Here is a 19,737-nt window from a genome sequence, read left to right as displayed (position 1 = left end):
GGATAATGCCTAGGCTAGCGAGCATGTCCTTGGTAGGAACATTTTCTAGAGTACAGAATTCTGTCTTCTACGTTGTGGAGAAAGTCTGGCAAAAATTGCCTGTGTTTGGAGAAAACGGAAGGTCTCTACTGAGAAGACCGAATGAAATCCAGATGAAAAGCAGGGGAGGCTCGAGGTGGGTGAGCCGGTGGGCCCTGGAACAACTAGGAAGTAGAGAATGTGACAGAGAACTGAGCTTAGTGCGCATGCGTGCGTGCGTGCGTACGTGCTTGCGTGTGTGCGTGCGTGCGTGCCTCTGCTGTTGGGCGGGCAGTACTGTGTATGGCTCAGGAAGCTTGACCCTTTGTTCACCGTCGGAACCGAGGTCTTGACCAACCTGAACTCTTCCCTAGAGGCTCTGGAAAGGCTGTTTCCTGGCTCATGCCAAGTACTAGGAGAACTTAAAGGAGGTGGTTCCTGTTATTGGCTCTCACTTTGGATGTTGTAACCAAGTATCAACCACAAGCTAGGTGGCTTACACAATAATAATTTTTTGGCCATTCTGAAGTGTGCCAGCATAGTTAGGTATTATCCAGGCAGATGGCAACTGTGTCACTGTCTAATCACATAACACAGAGAGAAACAGATTTCTGCCGGCTCTTCTGAGGGCACTAATTCTGAGACCAGGGCCCCACCCCCATGACGTCATCTAATCCTAACGATCTTCCATAGTCCCTATCTCAAAACATCACTACTCATTCATGGCACTTTCTCTATGACATCACAGAGGCATATCAAATCCCCGCCCCCCGAGGGGTGGGACTTACATGTCGTTCCCAGGCAGAGGGCACCCTCTCTGATTGGAGGCTCATGTGATTACTTCCTGCCCACCAGGACAGCCCCAGGTTGAAATTAATGTCTGTTGACTAACCTCAGCCCGGGGTGACGCTTCCCAGAGGTTGGAAGGCTGCGGTGGAGCATCTTTGGAAGACGTTCCTGTGATTTCCGTTTACTGCCTCATTCCTTTTAATGAAAAAGTTAAGACGAGATTTTCCCGAATATCTGATTTTGTTGTGCAGCCGCATCACAGTATGGTTATCCGGTGTAAGAGGCAGTAAGAAAGTAGACATGGAGCCCTTTGAGGATGATGTCTGTCGTAGGGAAGGTAGCCGGACTGAGATCCAGCCTACACCCAACAGGACAGGCTGGTGATGATAGGTAGGTCAGTGCTTCAAACTGCCCTCTCCTTGTGTACTAATTGCCGCCACTAGGTGTCGCTGTATGCAGCTGCAGGGGATAAGTGTATGATTTGAAAGGGAGGTGAGCAGCTCCACTTCCAGAATGTTCGGCTCCTCGTTCCCAGGGGTACTCAGAAGTCTGAAAACGATCTTGAGGAAGGCGGACCTCCTCCACAGGTAGACCGTGCCTGGGGAAGGAACTTGTTGGCTGTGTTTATTACCCTCTTCCACTGTGTCAAGTAATAGATTGTAGATACGACCGGGAACCTGGTGCCCGGGGGAGGGGGCAGAGGTCTTCTGGAGACTGGGGTGGAGGACCAAGGGGCCACCCTCCAACTGTCCTTCCGCCTCAGAAAGGGAAGTCAAGTAAGAGGAAATAGCAGGAGAGCAACCTGTTTGCTGCTGTTGTTACTCTGCCCAGGAAGATGGTGCAGTAACGAAATCAAATGGAAAAGGGATGACAGTGATCAATGGTGGTCTGCCTGGCCCTGTGCGGCGTCTGTGAAGCCCGACACAGGTCTGCCGTGACTGACTGCTCCTGGTAGGGACCTATTTCCCGGGGAAATACCTGTTTCTCTACTGGTGAGTTTTCGCTCTGTCCAGAGCATAAATTCCTGACGTATTGAAAAGGTGTGTGCATTCCCTTCTTTAACAGAAGGGAAATATAATCTCTTTAATTCATACACACACCTATAATTGTGTATTGGAATATATATATATATCCATAATTATGTATAGGGATATATATGTAGACCACATCAGACTCAGAATTTTTTATGGGTGGCATTATGATTTTTGATGAGAGCGCTAGTCAGGGCTCACCAGAAAACCATAGCGAGATGTGTTATCTTTGGGGGAAGTGACCGAGTCTTCACTTAAGGTCAGTAATTTTTTTTTTTTTTGGTTCTTTTTTCGGAGCTGGGGACCGAACCCAGGGCCTTGCGCTTCCTAGGCAAGCGCTCTACCACTGAGCTAAATCCCCAACCCCAAGGTCAGTAATTTTTACCTGTGTCTTCTTTCTCTTGCCTACTTCAGACGAAGTATTGGTTTTTCAAAGGTTTGCATTCTTTTTTTTTTTTAATTATTTATTTTATGTATATGAGTACACTGTGGCTGTCTTCAGACACACCAGAAGAGGGCATCTAATCTCATTACAGATGGTTGTGAGCCACCATGTGGTTGCTGGGATTTGAACTCAGGACCTCTGGAAGAGCAGCCAGTGCTCTTAACTGCTGAGCCATCCCTCCAGCCCAAAGGTTTGCATTCTTAACTGGTAAATGGGCCTGTTTCCCCCAGTTTACAGCTCCTTCAGGATATTACAAAGAAAGAGGTCGAGTGTAGTCCCAGCCTTTGAGTACAAGGCCATAGCACAGTGGTTCTCAACGTTCCCAATGCTGCAACCCCTTAATTCAGTTCCTCCTCTTGTGGTTGATAAGTGAGCCAATTTGAGCCAAGTTCAAGTATAAAGGCAGGTCTACTGGGGCACCTCTCGGGCAAGTTCACTAACCACACAGGGGAAGGAAAAAGGAAAGAGACAAAGAGAAAGCGTGCCTGTAGATGGAGAAGAGAGAGGCAGAGACCAAAATGTCTGGAAGACCTTGGGGAGTGGGTTGGAAAGTTCGGGGTAGAGGCCGGGCCACGCCATTGTTTCTATAACAAGTAGGGACTGAGGGATGCTGGGAGAAGCTGGAGGTTAGGTCCTCTTTGGTATTAAAACATACACCTCAGCTGTTTGTCCCAGGTCTGAATCCCAACAACATTGATTCCCCAACCATAAAATTATTTTCGTTAGTATCTCAGAACTGTAATTCTGTTACTGTCATGTATTATAATGCAAATATCTGATATGCAGGATATCTGATTATGTGATTCCCCGAGGAGTCGAGACTCACAGGTTGAGGAGCAGTAGCCCTAGCAGATGCTCTTCCGGATGTAATTATAGCTTATAACTGCTCCTTACCGTTTCAACGGAGCCTGAACTCCGTTTTATCCGTCAAGTTCCTAAGGCATATTCTGATAATCAATTCCTTTTTAGTCTTAAGAAACATTCTCATGTTTTGCTCTCTGGCAGACGTTTTCTGAAGTCTGTTTTCCTGCAGAGGGGGAGGGGCAGCCAATCCTAAGGCGTTTCCTTGTTCCTCTCAAAGAGGCCTTGGGATTGGCAGGCTCTGCTCCCGTGAGCGTGTAGGCATCCGGCCTTAGCCTGGTGTATCGGAGCATTCTGGGGTAAACTTACTTTATAGTTTATAGATATTTTGTCTGTGTGTACCATATGGGTACCATATGCCTATGTACCATATAGGTGCCTGATGCCATCAGACACTATAAGTCAGATCCCTCGGAACTAGAGTTACACAACTGTGAACCACCATGTGGCTGAGTCTTCTGCAAGAGTGGCTGGTGCCCTTAACCATCTCTCCAGACCCTTGAGATATAATCTTTTTTTAAAAATTTATTGATTTATATTATGTATATGAGTACACTGTAGCTGTCTTAAGACACACCAGGGGAGGGCATCAGATCTCTTTACAGATGGCTGTGAGCCACCATGTGGTTGCTGGGAATTGAACTCAGGACCTCTGGAAGAGTAGTCAGTGCTCTTAACCACTGAGCCATCTCTCCAGCCCCAGAATCTTAATCATTTAAAATAAATTATCTTCAGAGCAGGGCCCCGGGGGAAATACACTTCTTGGTCTTATATTCCTATATTCCCTGGTAGACTCCTTTTTTTCCTCTGAAAATGTGGGTTACACGGTTGAGTTTGAAAATGCAGTCTATCAAATCTCGGGGAACGTGGCAGAGTGACCTAGTTACATGCAAGAGTCTGCCGAGTGTCCCCACCTGGTAGCCTTGAGACAGACGATTAAGTGTCACTTCGGGAACAGAGAGCAGGCCAAGATCCTGTCTGTTTTCAGAGCAGCCAAACTCATATGTACAAAGCCTTTAAGGCGGCCACCAGTGGGAACGGGTTGTCTTTTTTAAACCCAGAGAGATCTTTTGTTTTCTACTAAAGGAAAAGACTAAGATTGTATTTGCTTCTCGAAAGCAATGCGTCTCCTACTTCAGAGGTAGGGTTAGGAAGACAAAGCAGAGGTAGAATTGTTTTAGCTGCTGATATGTTTGGGGGACTTGCACTGTCCTTGTTTTCCCAGTGAAAATTCTTCTTAGCTTTAAGTTTTGTTCAGATCACTTTTCTAACTGCACTCCCAGCCATCATGTTCTTACATGACCTTCTTAAAATTCCTTGGATGCCCACGTGACTCAGCTCCTACTGAAACCTCCGTGTGCATACCCTAAAGCCTAGAATTAGACACCTCGAAGGAATCAGTGTATGGAACACTCGCTTAAGGCCAAAGTTCCCTCTTTTATATTTTACACAGCGAGGATCTTAAAATGTTCGTGCAATGCACCACACGCGTTAGTACCAGCAGGAGCCACAAGAGGGCAGTAGATTCCCCTGGCACTGGAGTTGCAGATGGTTTGTCAGGGGCCATGTGGGTGCTGGGAACTGGACCCAGCTCTTCTGCAAGAGCAGCCAGTGCTCTTAACTGCTGAGCCATCTCTCCATCCCCCGATAGACAGGACACGGGTAGAGACCAAGTGTCAGGCAGATAGGGCATGGCTATTGACATCGTTTTCTGAGTTGTGGACCAATCCCTGCTAGCCCTCCAAATAAAACAAACACCAGCCTCCTGAGGAGATGGAGAGAATATTAGTCTTATGCAAACTCCAGTTTCGGGTGAACTCCATGCCCACACAGTCTCAGTTAACTCTGCCACCTGCCTATGAGGTGGCAATGCGGCTCCTGCCCATCCCCGGATGACCAAACCCCAATCTGAGAGAATGAGCATTGAAGATGACAGTAGATCTGAGGCTGCCTATCAGAGAGAATGCGTCTTACAGAACCTACATGGTAGATACATCATTTAGCTGGCGCCTGCTGTAGAGTCCTCACTGGTAAGATGTCGGTAACAGACTATTCACTGCTGAGTTGTACAAACCAAAGCCAAGCCAGCAAAACACCCTAATGGTCTGTGTCCGCTTGGAACCAGTTCTTTGTTGACACCTTCATTATATAATAATAATAATAATAATAATAATAATAATAATACTTATTATTATTAATTATTATTATTATTTAAAATACAATGTAAGAAAGAGGATAACAGCAACATTTTACACTCTGCGGGTTTTTTTTTTTCCTCATTACAAAAAAATCCTTCAGGGGCTGGACTGGTGGCCCAGTGGTTAGCTACCTGGTTCAGTAGTTAATTCCAGAGGACTTGAATCTGATTCCCAGCACCCAGGTCAGGCAGCTCCTAGTCTCCTGTAACTCCAGCTCCAGGGGGGTCCTATACTCTCACCTGGCTTCTGTCACACACACTTGGTGTACATTCACACACACATAAACATAAATAAAAATAAATCTTTAAAAAAATTCTCCAATATTATAACACTATTGAGACCTTGGGTGCAGCTGTGCATAAAAACAGTCGGTAAAGAGGATTGCTGTCTCCAAGGCCACCATGACCACTGGGAGAAATGGGACGTGCATGGAGAGCAGTCATTGCTAACCCTGAGTACCATATGGTGTGATGATGTCATGAAAGGGCAGTCATTGTTAACCCCAGTACCATATGGGGTGGTGATGTCATTAAGAACCGCAGTCATTGCTAACCCCCAGTACCATATGGGTGATGATGTCATTAAGAACAGCAGTCATTGCTAACCCTGACTATTGCTTGTATGGGGACGATGACGTCATGAAGCTCAGTGGGAGACTGGGGAGATGGTAAATCACCAGGAGATCCAGAAGGCCTGTGGAATTTTAGCATTCGACAGGGAGAATTTTAATAAGCACAGAGGAGAAAAGTAATTGGTCAGAATTACTTTAAGAGATGCCAGTTGTCTACCATATCTGAAGGAAATATTCTATTCAGAGGTTGTTTATTTAAATATATTCTTGTCAGTGAGTGCTTATTTCAAGCAAAGGGTTCAAAGAGAGTTCACTCTGTTTGGGGTAAGAAAATATATGATCTATTATTCTATCATTCTAGTTACAAAATTAAAGAAAATGTTTATTAAAATGTCACTTTCAAATTATTTTTAAATGCCCGTGTGTTTCTGTCTGTGATTTTTGCTGCCTTCATTCATGTGCTAGAACCCGTAAGAACACAAAAGGGGAGCGGGGTGCTGAGCCAAATTTGAATTAGAATAATAAATGACAAGAGCCACGACATCTGCCGTAGTAACCCGACTGATGAATTTTAATTTTCTCATCTTTAAAATGGGCACAGGGCCTTATCCTTAGACACAGACATACAGGTCTGTAGCCTGAGCTCAGCCACAGATGTAAACGGCCATGGTGGTGCATATGAAAGGTCTTGAGTACAAATCTGCTCCGTTGATCCCGCAGCTGAGTTGAGGCTGTCTCAAGTGCCTTCCCCCCCCCCCCCCCCCCCCCCCGGAGCTGGGGACCGAACCCAGGGCCTTGCGCTTCCTAGGCAAGCGCTCTACCACTGAGCTAAATCCCCAACCCCTCAAGTGACTTTTTTTGATGGTTTTGTTTGCTTGCTTATTTGTTTGTTTGTTTATGGTAATACTCACTAGTTTCCGGGCCGTTTGAGAATCATCACGTCAAAGACAAAGCAGGGAGCTATCTTGGCCTGCTGCAAAGGTAAGAGGCAGCATGGAATCCCTGGAGAAAAACATGAAGCTACATTTAAAAAAAAGACGTTTAGTCATGGAACCATTGCACCTTATAAAAAGGCTTCTCATCCGGCGAGCATTTATTACGAGTGACCTGGAATTCCCAAAGCCTCAGCCTCTTCGTCTATACAATAAGGACCACATGCCGAGATCGTGTGGAGAGGGAGTGGAAGCCCATGCATCCTCTTCCTCTGTGTATCTCAGCTGCAGTTTGGAGTGGTAGATGTTGTTCACATTCCATTTTCACACGGGCAGGAGGAGCTGCCTGCCCTACGGGGACGACAGCCCACATGCTCCAGGGCTCAAGGTTTCCGACTAGTTAGTTGATGAGGTTGGACCGGAATCCCAATCCGATGTGGTTTCCACCACATGGACGTGGGTCTGTGCAGTGCGCCCGGGACACTCCTTTCTTTCAGACGTTGCTTTAGGAAATGAGTCACACAACGGTTTGGAAACAGCGTCTCCTACCAGTCCTCTCCACACTTCCTGCTTGATTGAACGTATGGAGCAGATCCACTGTCTGCGGGTCCTCCCTTTTAAACGAACACGTCTGCCAACCCCTTCATGCCCACCCTGGAAACTTGGGGCTTGGGCGGGCACGGGACAGCATTTATTTAACAGTCTGCCCATGAGTCCCGTTCAGTGCTTCCAGGGATTATAAATGTGTGACTTATAATTTATCACCCTCTATTTAGCTGGGTGGTCTCTTTAATCTGGTTGCTGCCCTGTATTAAAAGGCTCTTTGGTTCCACCACGAGTGTCAACAGCCCTACCTGATGGTACATATTTTGCAGAGACAGCTAGAAGGGGGAAAAAGGTGCTGTATACAAACCTAGGCATATGTTGGTTACGTCCACCATTCTTATGTAGTTATCACTTTTGGCTTGTGGCAGAATTTTTTTTTTTTTTTTTTTTTGGTTCTTTTTTTCGGAGCTGGGGATCGAACCCAGGGCCTTGCACCTCCTAGGTAAGCGCTCTACCACTGAGCTAAATCCCCAGCCCCCTTGTGGCAGAATTTTAGCAAGTTGATAAAGGGAGCAGATACATGTTCGGCATTTGCTGAAGTGATGATGAAGCAGTATATACATCTGTCATATATAGATATAATATATATAATGACAACATATATTACATATAGAGATAGTATATGACATATGTGACTATATATGCACATGTATATATATATATACATTTGTGTGTATGATATATATATACATATATATATATATATATATATATATATATATGTAGAGAGAGAGAGAGAGAATGTCCATGCTGTTTATTTACCTGCACATCTGTATGGTTGGAACATTGCAATTTTAATTTTAAAAATTAATCTTTCTTATTTTACATATCTGAGTATTTTGTCTGCATGTGTATGTGGCAGGACATGTATGCATGCAGCACCTGTGGAGACCAGAAGAGGGTGTCAGATCCCTGGAACTGGAGTAACAGACTGTTGTAATCTGCTATGTTGGTGCTGGGAACTGAACCTGGGTCCTCTGGGGAGCCCCGGTGCTCTTAACAAGAGAGCTGTCTCTCCAGCCTGAGGTTATAGGCAGCCATTCACCCTAGAGATCACATTCCCAAGGAGTGGGAGTGGGAGGGAGCTCTGCCCTCTCTTTCTTTTGCATTCAAGGATGACAGGCCTGTAAGATTGTCTGGTTTGGTTGGATTTTTCAGTTGTTTGTTGTTTTAAAAATGAATTCCTGGGAGAAAGGATACAAGCTCATCTGCCATTGAAGTCTGTGCCAAAAAGAACCTTTGAACAACACCATAAAAATGCATGAGACTCCTGTGAGTCGCTGTTCTGTGAACGCTGGCTTCTTTTAAGATCTATGGGCAGCCACCGGCACAGCCAAGACTCGCCATCTGCCACTGCTCTTGGGAGTGAGGATAAGGGGGTGATGGTAATTTTTAATATTATTAATTATTCATCGTCAGGCATTTATTAAGACTCCACAGTCTTCTACCCTCAGACGGAGCGCATGCTGGGAATTACGCAGGCATCAGAGACTGTACTGCAGCCAGGGAGAATGTATAGCTAGCTCCTTTTTAGCAAAAGAGGGCAGGCTTTTAAGTAAACAATTTACAGGACTGGAGCAATGGCCTAGAAGAACTGGCTGCTCTTCTGGAGAACCCAGATTCAATTCCCAGCACGCGGAACCCGCCTGGCAGTTTATATCAGCCTGAAACTACAGTTCCAGGGAATCTGATGCCTCTACAGGGACCGTGTGCACATGCGTGCACGCGCACACACGCACACACGCACACACACACACATACACACAAACAGACACACACACAGACACAGACACACACACAGACACAGACACACAGACACAGATACACATACACAAATTAGATGAATATCTTAAAAAGAAAACAATTAACATTGGACATAACTTAAAATTTAATTTTGCTCTTGATGCAATGAATGGATTTTTCAGCTGGGGAAATGCAGAAATGGATCCTCGAAGAGAACAATTTTTTTTGAGAGCAATATTTTAATACAGACATTTCCTATGAGGAATGGCCATGTTGTTCACCATCAAAGTAAACATCAGATTAATAACATTTCAACACCTTTAATCCCAGTATTTGGGAAGCAGAGATGGGTGGATTCTGAGTTCGAGGGCCAGCCTGGTCTACAGAGTGAGTTCCAGGACAGCCAGGGCTACACAGCGAAGCCCTGTCTTGAAGGGGTAGGGAGAGGGTGGGGAGAGAGGTGTCTTTGAAGTAAGCTAAACACTGTCCATTGAGAAGTAAGACATTCCCTGATGGTATCGCCATTAGCTTAAATACCTCTGTGATGAGAGACTCAATCCTGAGGAAATTAATCCAGTTAGCTTAGGGACACCTACTGTGTGCCTGCTCTTATGTCGTTGGCCCCCCTGAGGTGCCAGACAATAAAAAAAAATTCACTGAATCAGCACAACCGGCTTTTAGATGTCTTGGTCGAAAAGTTTCCTTCCGGGGTTGGGGGTTTAGCTCAGTGGTAGAGCGCTTGCCTAGGAAGCACAAGACCCTGGGTTCGGTCCCCAGCTCCGGGAAAAAAAAGAACCAAAAAAAAAAAAAGTTTCCTTCCCATTTTAATGTAAACAATTCTTCAGAGACCCCGTCCTCAGTTCCAGTCATGCTCTGAGGATGGAGTTTATGACCACAGATTAGGAATCCAGGGAGAAAGCACAAGTGTGGAATCATGGGAGGAGCCAGGCAGGGATGGTCGCAGCCCGTGTTCTGGACATGTTACCCTCTAGAAGCTCAGCCCGTTGACTGATACCGAGTCTGCAGTCAGAGAGAAACCTGACTCTCTAAGCACTCTTGTTCCTCAACGCTGTTTCCCCTCCCTTGACATGCTTCTTGCATCCAGTAAGTGCATCCAAGAACCTGTCTCCTGTCCGGCTCAGCGAGGGGCCGGCCTGTCCCCACCTCCCTTGGAGCTTAAAATCAAAGTGTTTGATGCCCGGACTTCATCCTTCATCACCACCTAACACTGATACTCTCTGTCTTGCCTTTGCCATGTTATACTGTATGAGCAATGCACACTTGTTTACATGTATACAAGGTCTCTTATAGGCTTATGATTCGCTTTCGAGGGAGAACATGCGGTTTTCTTCCTTTCTGAGGTTGCACAAGTACAAGTCATGAAAGATGATTTAAAGCTAGCTGATTTCCTAGTTTTAACACTGTTGCTCATCTTTCGTTTTGTGTGTGTTTATGTGCATGCGTGCATGCATTAATGCGTGCCTGCACATGTGTATGCGTGTGTGTGCATGTGTGTGCGTGTGTGCATGATTTCATGCGTGTGTGGATGTGCGTGTGTCTTGGATAAGTATTTAAAAGTGGAGTTGATAGTGAAAGTGTAAAATCCAGTGTGCAGGTCGCCCAGCTTCAGAATGGCTGTTTGTAACCTTGGGCTTTCCACTCACACACAAATTCCCCAAAATAACGATTCTGAGTTCTAAGTTCCTAGGCCAATAGCTTGGTCCTCTTCCCTGGCCAGCTCGTAACTTAGAATCCCGTATATTTTATTCTGTAAATGCCACCTGGTCCTCAGTTTCACCCAACCGTCCTCCTCTGTGTCTGGGGGGAATCTCTGTAGCACCTCCCACTCTATCCCAGAATGCCTCTCTCTATACCAGAACTTCCACCTCCCTATTTCCTACCTAATCCCATAGGCCAACAGCCTTTTATTGACAGGTGAACCTTCCACACAGGGCACAACAGATTCATTCCCTCTACAGCTGCTCTAACTGTACCAACGTTTACTGAGGCGTACAGACTTTTAAGTCTGACTAACCTTGCTGCATAATAGTTCTTACTTGAAAGTTATGCTAAAGTTTTAATAAAAACTAAAATGAATGAATGGATGGATGGATGGATGGATGGAGGAAAGCTGTCAGTAAGCAAGAGAACAGTAGATACACAATTCTCTTTGCTATCAGTAACCTAAGAGGTAAATGACCGTGAGTAGTGTGGGTTTAGGGCTGTTTGGTTTTGGTTTTTGTTTCTCCGTTGTTATTTTTGCAAGGCGGTGTGGCCAAAATACAGTTTGCCATTTTTCCTGAGATATCTTTTTTTTATTTATTTGACCTTGTTTCTCATGACCTCAGCCATCTATTAGAGAGACCAAAGGTCATTTGCTATTTTTAGTGCCCTCTCCCCTTGCCTCGTTCCCAGCCGTGATAGATGTGAAACCTCTGCCTTCATCCAATTTATCGGTGGGAGCATCAAACAGGTCGGAACAGGACCACCGTTGTTGCTGAACTAGCATTTCTACCCCTCCCCTGCACACAGCTGAAGGATTAGTTGCCCTGTGTAAAGGGACCCTCATTAGAAATATCAGGGTAAAGCCGCCCCGAGGCTGTTCCCTGTGTCTCTCACAGCATCTTGAACTCACTGAATCTCCCCTGGCTGCTTCATTTATTACAAAGGCCTTTCCAGTCATCAGCTTTGCTCTTAAAAGGTCAGATGCATTTCAAGAGTCTCTTTCATCAGGTTGGAAAAGGAAGTCATTTTCAGGCTTAACCAGATAGAACTCTATTTGCAAAACAAAACACATGTGGGTTTTTTGTTTTTTTTAAACACTGCCAAGGTTCCCAGGGGGCCCTGCAGCTCCTTCTGTGTGGTCCTAGGCGGTGGTAACACCTTACCCAGCTGCTTGGATCCTGCCCTCCTCTCTGCTCTAGTGACCAGTGTCTAGTCACCACCCTCTCCCAGCCTGCCCTGCAGCTACAGACCCACAACTATTTTCTAGTGTGCCCAGTGTTTTGTAAATGGCACCTCAGATCTCTGACTGTGTGTACCCAGAATGACCATTGTAATCCAGAGAAAGGGAATTTCATCCAATTCAGAAACCTTAGCCGTAAACAGATCATGCAACTGTCACATCGGCTTCGTCATTGAAAGAGGCCACATCAGGAGAAACATGGAAGATACAAAATGCTCTCTCGGAGACTGTCCAATTTGACCTTTCCTTTTGTATTATCTGCTTGGGTCTCTTGAACTTTGTACACCCAAAATTTACACCTGAGAAACTTTTAAAGATTTATTACTTTATGTATATGAGTACACTGTCTCTGTATTCAGGCACACCAGAAGAGGGCATCGGATCCCATTACAGATGGTTGTGAGCCACCCTGTGGTTGCTGGGATTTGAACTCAGGACCTCTGGGAGAGCAGTCAGTGCTCTTAACCACTGAGCCATCTCTCCAGCTTGAGAAACTTTTAAACAGCGTCAGGCATATAGGTATATAGAAAATAGCCATGAAAGTCAAACATTGGCTGACAAGAGATTACAAAGGCATTTATTTTAAAGTAGTGCTTTGGTAAATGTACAGAGTTACCGGTTTTAAAGGATACAGCGAATTTGCATAGTACTCACATGGTCCTCCTGAAGAGTGACCAGTGTTCTTAACCCACATCTGGTGGCTCACAACTACCTTGAACTCTAGAGCTCCTGGGTTCAGCTCCTTTACTGAAAGCAAAGAGATACCAGTGCCTGAGGCCGGGGTTCACCCACCCATCAGCACTGGGGGCCAGGAAGTCGCCCTGTGGAATCTGACCCTTCTTCACTAGACAAGTTGTTGACAGTTAAAAGCATCTGAGAAAAAAGGAGTCTTTTAGTTGGGTCTGTTTCTTCTCTCTCTCTCTCTCTCTCTCTCTCTCTCTCTCTCTCTCTCTCTCTCTCTCTGTATGTGTGTGTGTCTTTGTCCCTGTCTGTCTGCCTCCCTCGTCTCTCTGTGTGTCTTTATGTGTGTGTGTGTGTGTGTCTGTCCGTCTGTCTCTGTGTGTGTGTGTGTGTCTGTCTGTCTGTGTGTGTGTGTGTGTGTGTGTGTGTGTGTGTGTGTGTACAAGAGTGCATGTATTTACAAGGCTTATTTTATGGAGCCCAAAGAGGAATTTAGATAAACATTTTAACGTGAGAGCTTGGCACTGCTCTGTTCGGTCCTCTCTTCCTAGCCAATCACGTAGCTTGTTGTGAGGATACTGGGGCCACATCCCTCAAGTCAAGCATAGACTGTGGATCAGGAAGATCAGCATCATGGAATCTGCTCTTACAGATTTCCCCACGCTCGCATTTCTCAACTCAGGCGCTATCCCAAGGTAGGAACCAGATGGTGGGATAAAGTGAAATAAGGCAAGAACTGGGCAAGTTTCCCTCCCGTAGCCAGGCCGTTTTTTCAGCGTTTTAGCTGCCGCTCTCCCCACTCCCAGCTTCTCTTGGTGCATGTCTGGGGATCAGGTATCCTCAGACATGACAGTTGTTTTTGGTTTGCTGGGTTCCTCCCCTCCTCTCCCAGTTACGAGGCTAACAATTCAGTGTTTCCCCAGTGTTTATGTGTGCCAGGAGTGACAAACCCACCTGGGTAGGAGTGTGCAAAATGTGTAGACTTGACTGGTGCCAGCCCAGCATGGCCCAGGTTGTCCACCATCCTGCCAGGTACCACAGAGGACATCAGAGACTTGTAGTTGGAAATTAGTCAGCACTGAGGAGCTGGGGAGATGGCTCAGTGGTCAAGACAACTGGCTGCTCTTGCAGAGGACCTGGTTTTTGTTCTCATTATTCATGTGTGATTCCAGTTCTGGGGGAACCTGATGCCCTCTTCTGGCCTCCATGGGTACTGCACACATACAGTGGATAGACATCCCATTTAACTAACTCAGCTTCCCCGGCTGTGCAATTCACTGTGGTGTATTGATTAGCCGCCTGATTATGGGAAAGGAAAGCATCCGTTTAAGACATTTCTTTACAAACACCCAGCTACATGATTTGTTCCAGTAAGGCTGAGCTTACAAGTGTTGGGAGAACATTCCGGGGTCCTTATTTCCAAGCAGGTTGAAATATGTATGAAATAAGGCGAGTTTAAATTTTAAAGTTAACTTTGGAAATCCATGTCTGTTGGGTTGATGTTTTAATCATAACGTGTCCCTTTCTGTTGTGCACTTATTTTTAGCACTTGGTTTATGTGACGCAATTCACCTGTTGTTTCTGTAGACCTCTGGAAGGGTCAATGTAACCCAAAACAATTATAATCTGTGCACTTAGAGTATGAGAAGAAGCTTCGGGAACTGCTCCTTTGGAGCTCACCCGTAGACTATGCCTCATAATTACATATTAATTACTTATTCAGCTAGCATGTTGTGGAATCTGTTACGGGCCGGGTATCACCCTAGATGGTGGCGATTCGGAAACGAGGAGCACAGCATTCTGCTTTCTTGTGAGGAGTACACAGTTCAGTGGGGAGATAGAAGTCTGAGTTCTGCCCCATGCCTGATCCTCCACCTCTTCCCATGATAACCCTTGACCTCTGCCACTTTGCTCAGGTACCCACCATCTTTGTCTTCTATCCAACAGTCTGGAGCAGGAGGAGCCCTTTCGGAGGAACGAACCATCTTGTATGGGGTTTGTAAACCCCTGGTGTCCTAAAAATCCTGAAGGGAGAAAAACCTGTGTTTCTTGGTCTGTCCTTCATTAGCCTTTCGGTAATACTGTGACAGAGAAGCTCGTTCTCGTTGTACAGGCAGCTAAATCAATCCCAGAAGGCCTCAGTGAGTGTTGAGTCTGTGTGAACAGCAGCACCGGAAGCCACCCATCTGTCCTGCCAGAGCTGCCAATGGCTGTCCGTGTTCAGTATCTAGACACTTATGAAACGTTTATCCCACTGTCAGGCCTAGGGTTCGGCTTGACTTTGCTGCGACCTTTTAATACAGTTCCCCGAGTTGTGGTGACGCCAACCATAAAATTATTCTCATTCCTACTTTATGTCTGTAATTTTGCTACTGTTGTGAGTTGAGCTGTAAATATTTGATATGCAGGATTTCTGATGTGCACTCCCACCTCGTCCCTTGAGGAGTCATGACCCACAGGTTGAGAACCACTGCTTTAGCTAACAGTTCTCCTCTGTGGCGTGCGTGACAGGCGGGCACTTGTCTCTGAGCCTGACACGGGGTGTTTTCACCACCGGGTGGAGATGGAGCAGCTCCTCAGAGGACAGGATGCAAATGGCCTGGCACCCGGTGACCAGACTTCCCCAGAGAGAGAAGTACCTTAGTGAGGTGAAGTGACATCCGTGTCGAAGTGGCATGTCATCATGTGTTCCCGATGCCACACAACTGCCACGCTTCTTCTCTGGTGCACACATTTCCATTGTTCCATTGTCCATACCCCAAACCAGATCCCCTATGTCCTTCCCTGTCGCCCTGGCGACACCCAGCCTGTGCTCCATCTCCTGCTTCTCCTATTCTGTATATTTAGTGTTTGTCAACTTGGCGCAAACCCAGACGTACTCGGGAAGAGAGGGGCTCGCCTCCGTCACTCCGGCTTGTGGGCATGTCAGTGGGGCGTCTTCTAAATTGCTGATGGATGCGGAACAGCCTACTCTGAGCGCTGTATCTCTGGGTAGGTAGGCCTGGCTGAATAAGGAATGGAGTTGAGCGAGCCCAGGGAAGCAAGCCAGTGAGCACCGTTCTTCTGTGCTCTCTGCCTCAGTTCCTGCCTCCAGGTTCCCCAACACTCCAGGAGCCGCCAGAGATCCGCAGATCCCTGGAGATCACTGGCCAGCCGTCAGTGAGCTTCAGGTACGATGACAGGTCTCACTCAGAAAGTGCCATAGAGGAAGACACCTGAGGCTAACCTCTGGCCTCTCTGTACATGTGCACACACATGGGTGCACACACATGGGTGCACACACATGGGTGCACAGAACTACACAACCGCATCCATAGAGCACGTAACCCTCACCCCCATACACACAAAGGTTTACAGCACAAACCTGGGAGCCTTCCAGGACTGGTCTGTCAAAGAAGGGAGCCATTGGCCACGGACACACGTGCCCTTGGGATGTGGTTTAGATGTTCCGAGAAATGCACAGCATATTTAAATATTTAACGCTAAGAAAAATTAAAAGTCGGGGCTGGGGATTTAGCTCAGTGGTAGAGCGCTTACCTAGGAAGCGCAAGGCCCTGGGTTCGGTCCCCAGCTCCGAAAAAAAGAACCAAAAAAGAAAAATTAAAAGTCACACTAGTAATTTTGACACCTATTGCGTACCGGAGTGGTAATAATATATCATATTGGGTTAAAGAAAACATAGTATCGAAATCAGTTTCCTCCTTATGCTTAGCTCTCCAGACGTAGTTGCTCAGATTTTACAGTGGCATTTGCTGTTACCTTGGGTATCACTGGTCACATCAGGGCTGAGGGCACATTTGAATGGTATCCATGACAACGGCAATCTTTGCTGTTCACGTTTGATGCCGTCTTTTTTTTCCTTATCGGCAACACTAGGTTAAAAGGCAGCAGAGGGAGGATTGCTGAGTTGGTCGCAAACTCACCTTATAATTAATAAACTCCTCATTATGAGAAAGGTTTTCAGGATCTCCCTCCTGAAAGTCTAATGGGAAGCCACACCGATGACCTTTTCTTAGTCTTTAGCTACTGGTTGTTTTATTCAACACAGCAGAAACTACCCAAAGAGCGCTCTGCCGAGGGAAGGGTTGACAGACAAAGCCGGTGTCTGAACAGAGTTTCAAAGGTCGGGGGAGCTAATTGGAGAAAAAAAGAAGGTGGAAAATAGGTCTTGAGGCAGGGTGGAGTAGTTCTCCGGCTGCAGTCACCACCCATCCTGTATTTATCCAGGGGTGGGAATGACATTTGGATAAAACTCAGGCAAACCACTAACACATTCCTGGAGTTGGTGGATGGCCGTCTACAGAGCAGGGCGCCCATAGCCTGTCCCTAAACTGAACACTGAAAGTCTACCAGGCTAGCACTGTGACCAGGTGTCAAAGGGAAGTCCCCCCTCCCCCCCAACCCAGCCCCCTCAAGACAGGGTTTCTCTGTGTCGCCCTGGCTGTCCTGGAACTCACTCTGTAGATCAGGCTGGCCTCGAACTCAGACATCTGTCTGCCTCTGCCTCCCAAGTGCTGGGATTAAAGGTGTGCACCTCCATAGCCCTGCAGATCCCCTGGCTCTCTTAGGAGTCTAGTTCTTTCCTTGATGGAGCACTGCACACCTCACACTAGCACCCTGGGAGGGCAAACCTTCCCGCCCACAAACTCTCCTTTGAGATGATGAAACAGCCTCCTCTAAAGGGGAACATTTCACGGTTGAGAGAGAGTAGGTCAAAGATGTAGGTAGAGAGTGGTGCTTGTGCGGTAGGATCTACCCCTGAATGTGTGTTTTCTTCTGGTTAGAATCGTGGCCCTACCCTGGCATTTCCTTGGGCCTCTCTGGGTGACCTCACCCAGCCTGCCTGTCTGCAAAGACCATTTCTCTCACTCCCTTCTGACTCTGTCACCGAGCTTGGCAGTTGGAACCTCTCTCCCCAGCAGCCTGGGCAGCAGCCTTCCCTGGTCCAGCTTCTGAGAGCCCCACCCTCCTACACAAACAAAGCCTTGTCTGTCTGCTCACATAGGTTGGGGATGTCCCACCCTTTCTAAAAACATGCCGTCTAAGACTTTCTTGTCCTCCAGAGCTCCCCAGTGTGTCCAAGCCCTGTCTACAGCGGAGAAGCTGATGTATGAACACTTCTATTACCCACTGTCTTAAGGCTCAACACCAGTGGTCTAAAAGGCGGGGGCTGGGTTTCAGTACCGGGAAGCTTCATTTATGTATGGGTGACAGGATCGGGAGACGCTGGAGGTGGAGTCAGTGCTTAGAGAGGTGGCCATAGCTCATCTTTTTAGAGTGTTGGTTCTAGGTGAAATGACACTGTCTGTTTCACTGTGAGTTTCTTTAGTCTCACTGAGGAGTGCCTGGCTTTAGTTACTTATCTTTCTCACGCCCCGCCCCCACCGACCCCCAGCTTTGCATTCCTCCAGCCACCAGCGAGCCTGTAGCATTGTAAGGAAGAAAGCTTACTAAAATAATACTATGGTTCCAGAGGGTTACAGACCACAATGGTGGGGACTGCATGGCCGGAGCGGGAAGCAGGTCACATCTGAGGCCACAACAGGTAACGGAGAAGGAAACGGAAGTGGGCGGAACTACAAGCTCGCAAAGCCTGCCTACAGTAACGCACTTCCTTCAGCAAGGCTGCACCTCCTGAAGGTTCTGTAACCTCCCTAAATAGCACCACCAATCTGAGTCCTGTCTTCAAATACCTGAGCTGGAGAGACTGGCTGCTTTTGCCAAGGATCCAGGTTCGATTCCCAGCACCCACATGCTGGCTCACAAACATCTGTAACCACGGTTTTAGAGTACCCAATGCCCTCCCTGGGACTCTTTGGACACTGAATATACACAGTGCGCATGCGTACATACATGCAGGTTAAATATCTATACATACAAAATAAAATCTTAAGAAAATAAAAAGTTACGGATACACAGGTGTAGGTTGGTACACGGAAGTTACATTGGTAACCATCTGGGAAGGGGAGTGTGGGGGAACGTGTAGAGGGGTCCCTCCCTCTGCAACAGGCAGCACCCCTTTCTCTTGCTTTTCTTTCTCTGACTCTGAGCTTACAGGGACATTTTGTACCTGAAGCTTGTCACTTGCTTGTCACTAAATGCTCACTGGCTAGCAGGTCTGTGTGATCCGCTTTGTTGACAGACAAGAAAACTGAGGTGAAAAAAAAATGTTTAGGGAGTTTGCTATGTATGCAGCACAGACACAACTCTGGTATATGGTGCCTCACTCCTTCTTTCTAATTCATAGATTGTGGATATCTTTTCTTAAAGGCACAGTGCGGTATCTGGAGCAGAGTCTATGGAGAGACCCAGTTCTCTGAAGCCTGAGGTGGCTCAGACCACAGCTCCAGTTGGCTCTACTGCTATTCCCAGACCAGTGCAAGAGGTGCCCAGTCTTTATTTCAGCTTTGTTTCTGTGATGTAATGTGGCCTTGCCTGAGGCTGTTAAGTGCTCAATGACTGTCCCTTGTCACCTTGGGTAGCAATGGCATATGGAGGGCTGGTCCCTCTGCTGAGCTGGACACAAGGCGGTTCTCACTCCCTCATTTTCTGCTGGCATTTCTAAGGGTCTCTTGTTGCTTTCTGCTTAGGAAGACTTCTCTGCGTGGGAGAGCCATATCTAGTTCATCTGTCCTGGTGCCTGGTTCTTTCTAAAATGCCTTTGAGGGGAGCTGGGTAAAAAGGGATTTAAAACCGCTATCTTTTAAATGGAAGCTGTTTCAGGAAACACGATTTTTTCCTTGTTTGTGTCTGAATCCATTCAACAACTAACTCTGCCTTAATGAAATTCTGTTGCATTCAAAAAAGTTAAATGTTTTTCAACCCACTGGGGGGAAGGAAATTATTCGCCGTGGAGAGGAATGAGGTCAGTGTTTTCCACACTTACAGACCGGCTTC

General features: G+C 46.7%; 1 protein-coding gene and 1 long non-coding RNA gene across 6 annotated transcripts in view; one reads left to right on the top strand and one right to left on the bottom strand.

The window, feature by feature from the left end:
- Fry (FRY microtubule binding protein) overlaps positions 1-19,737 on the top strand; it is a 394,540-nt gene that overhangs the window by 125,396 nt on the left and 249,407 nt on the right. The gene's annotated exons all lie outside the window — the stretch shown is intronic.
- Positions 1-19,737, bottom strand: part of LOC102546827 (uncharacterized) — a 40,494-nt gene that overhangs the window by 14,644 nt on the left and 6,113 nt on the right. For both annotated transcript variants that reach the window (XR_015634569.1, XR_015634570.1), the window contains exon 2: positions 6,825-6,915. This is a non-coding gene — a long non-coding RNA (uncharacterized LOC102546827). The remainder of the gene's footprint in view (positions 1-6,824; positions 6,916-19,737) is intronic.

Source organism: Rattus norvegicus, chromosome 12 (genome assembly GCF_021556685.1).
Source record: "Rattus norvegicus strain SHRSP/BbbUtx chromosome 12, alternate assembly SHRSP_T2T, whole genome shotgun sequence".
NCBI classification, from domain to species: Eukaryota; Metazoa; Chordata; class Mammalia; order Rodentia; family Muridae; genus Rattus; species Rattus norvegicus.
The sequence above is the reverse complement of the archived record's forward strand: the minus strand, read 5'-3'. Positions and strand labels throughout refer to the sequence as shown.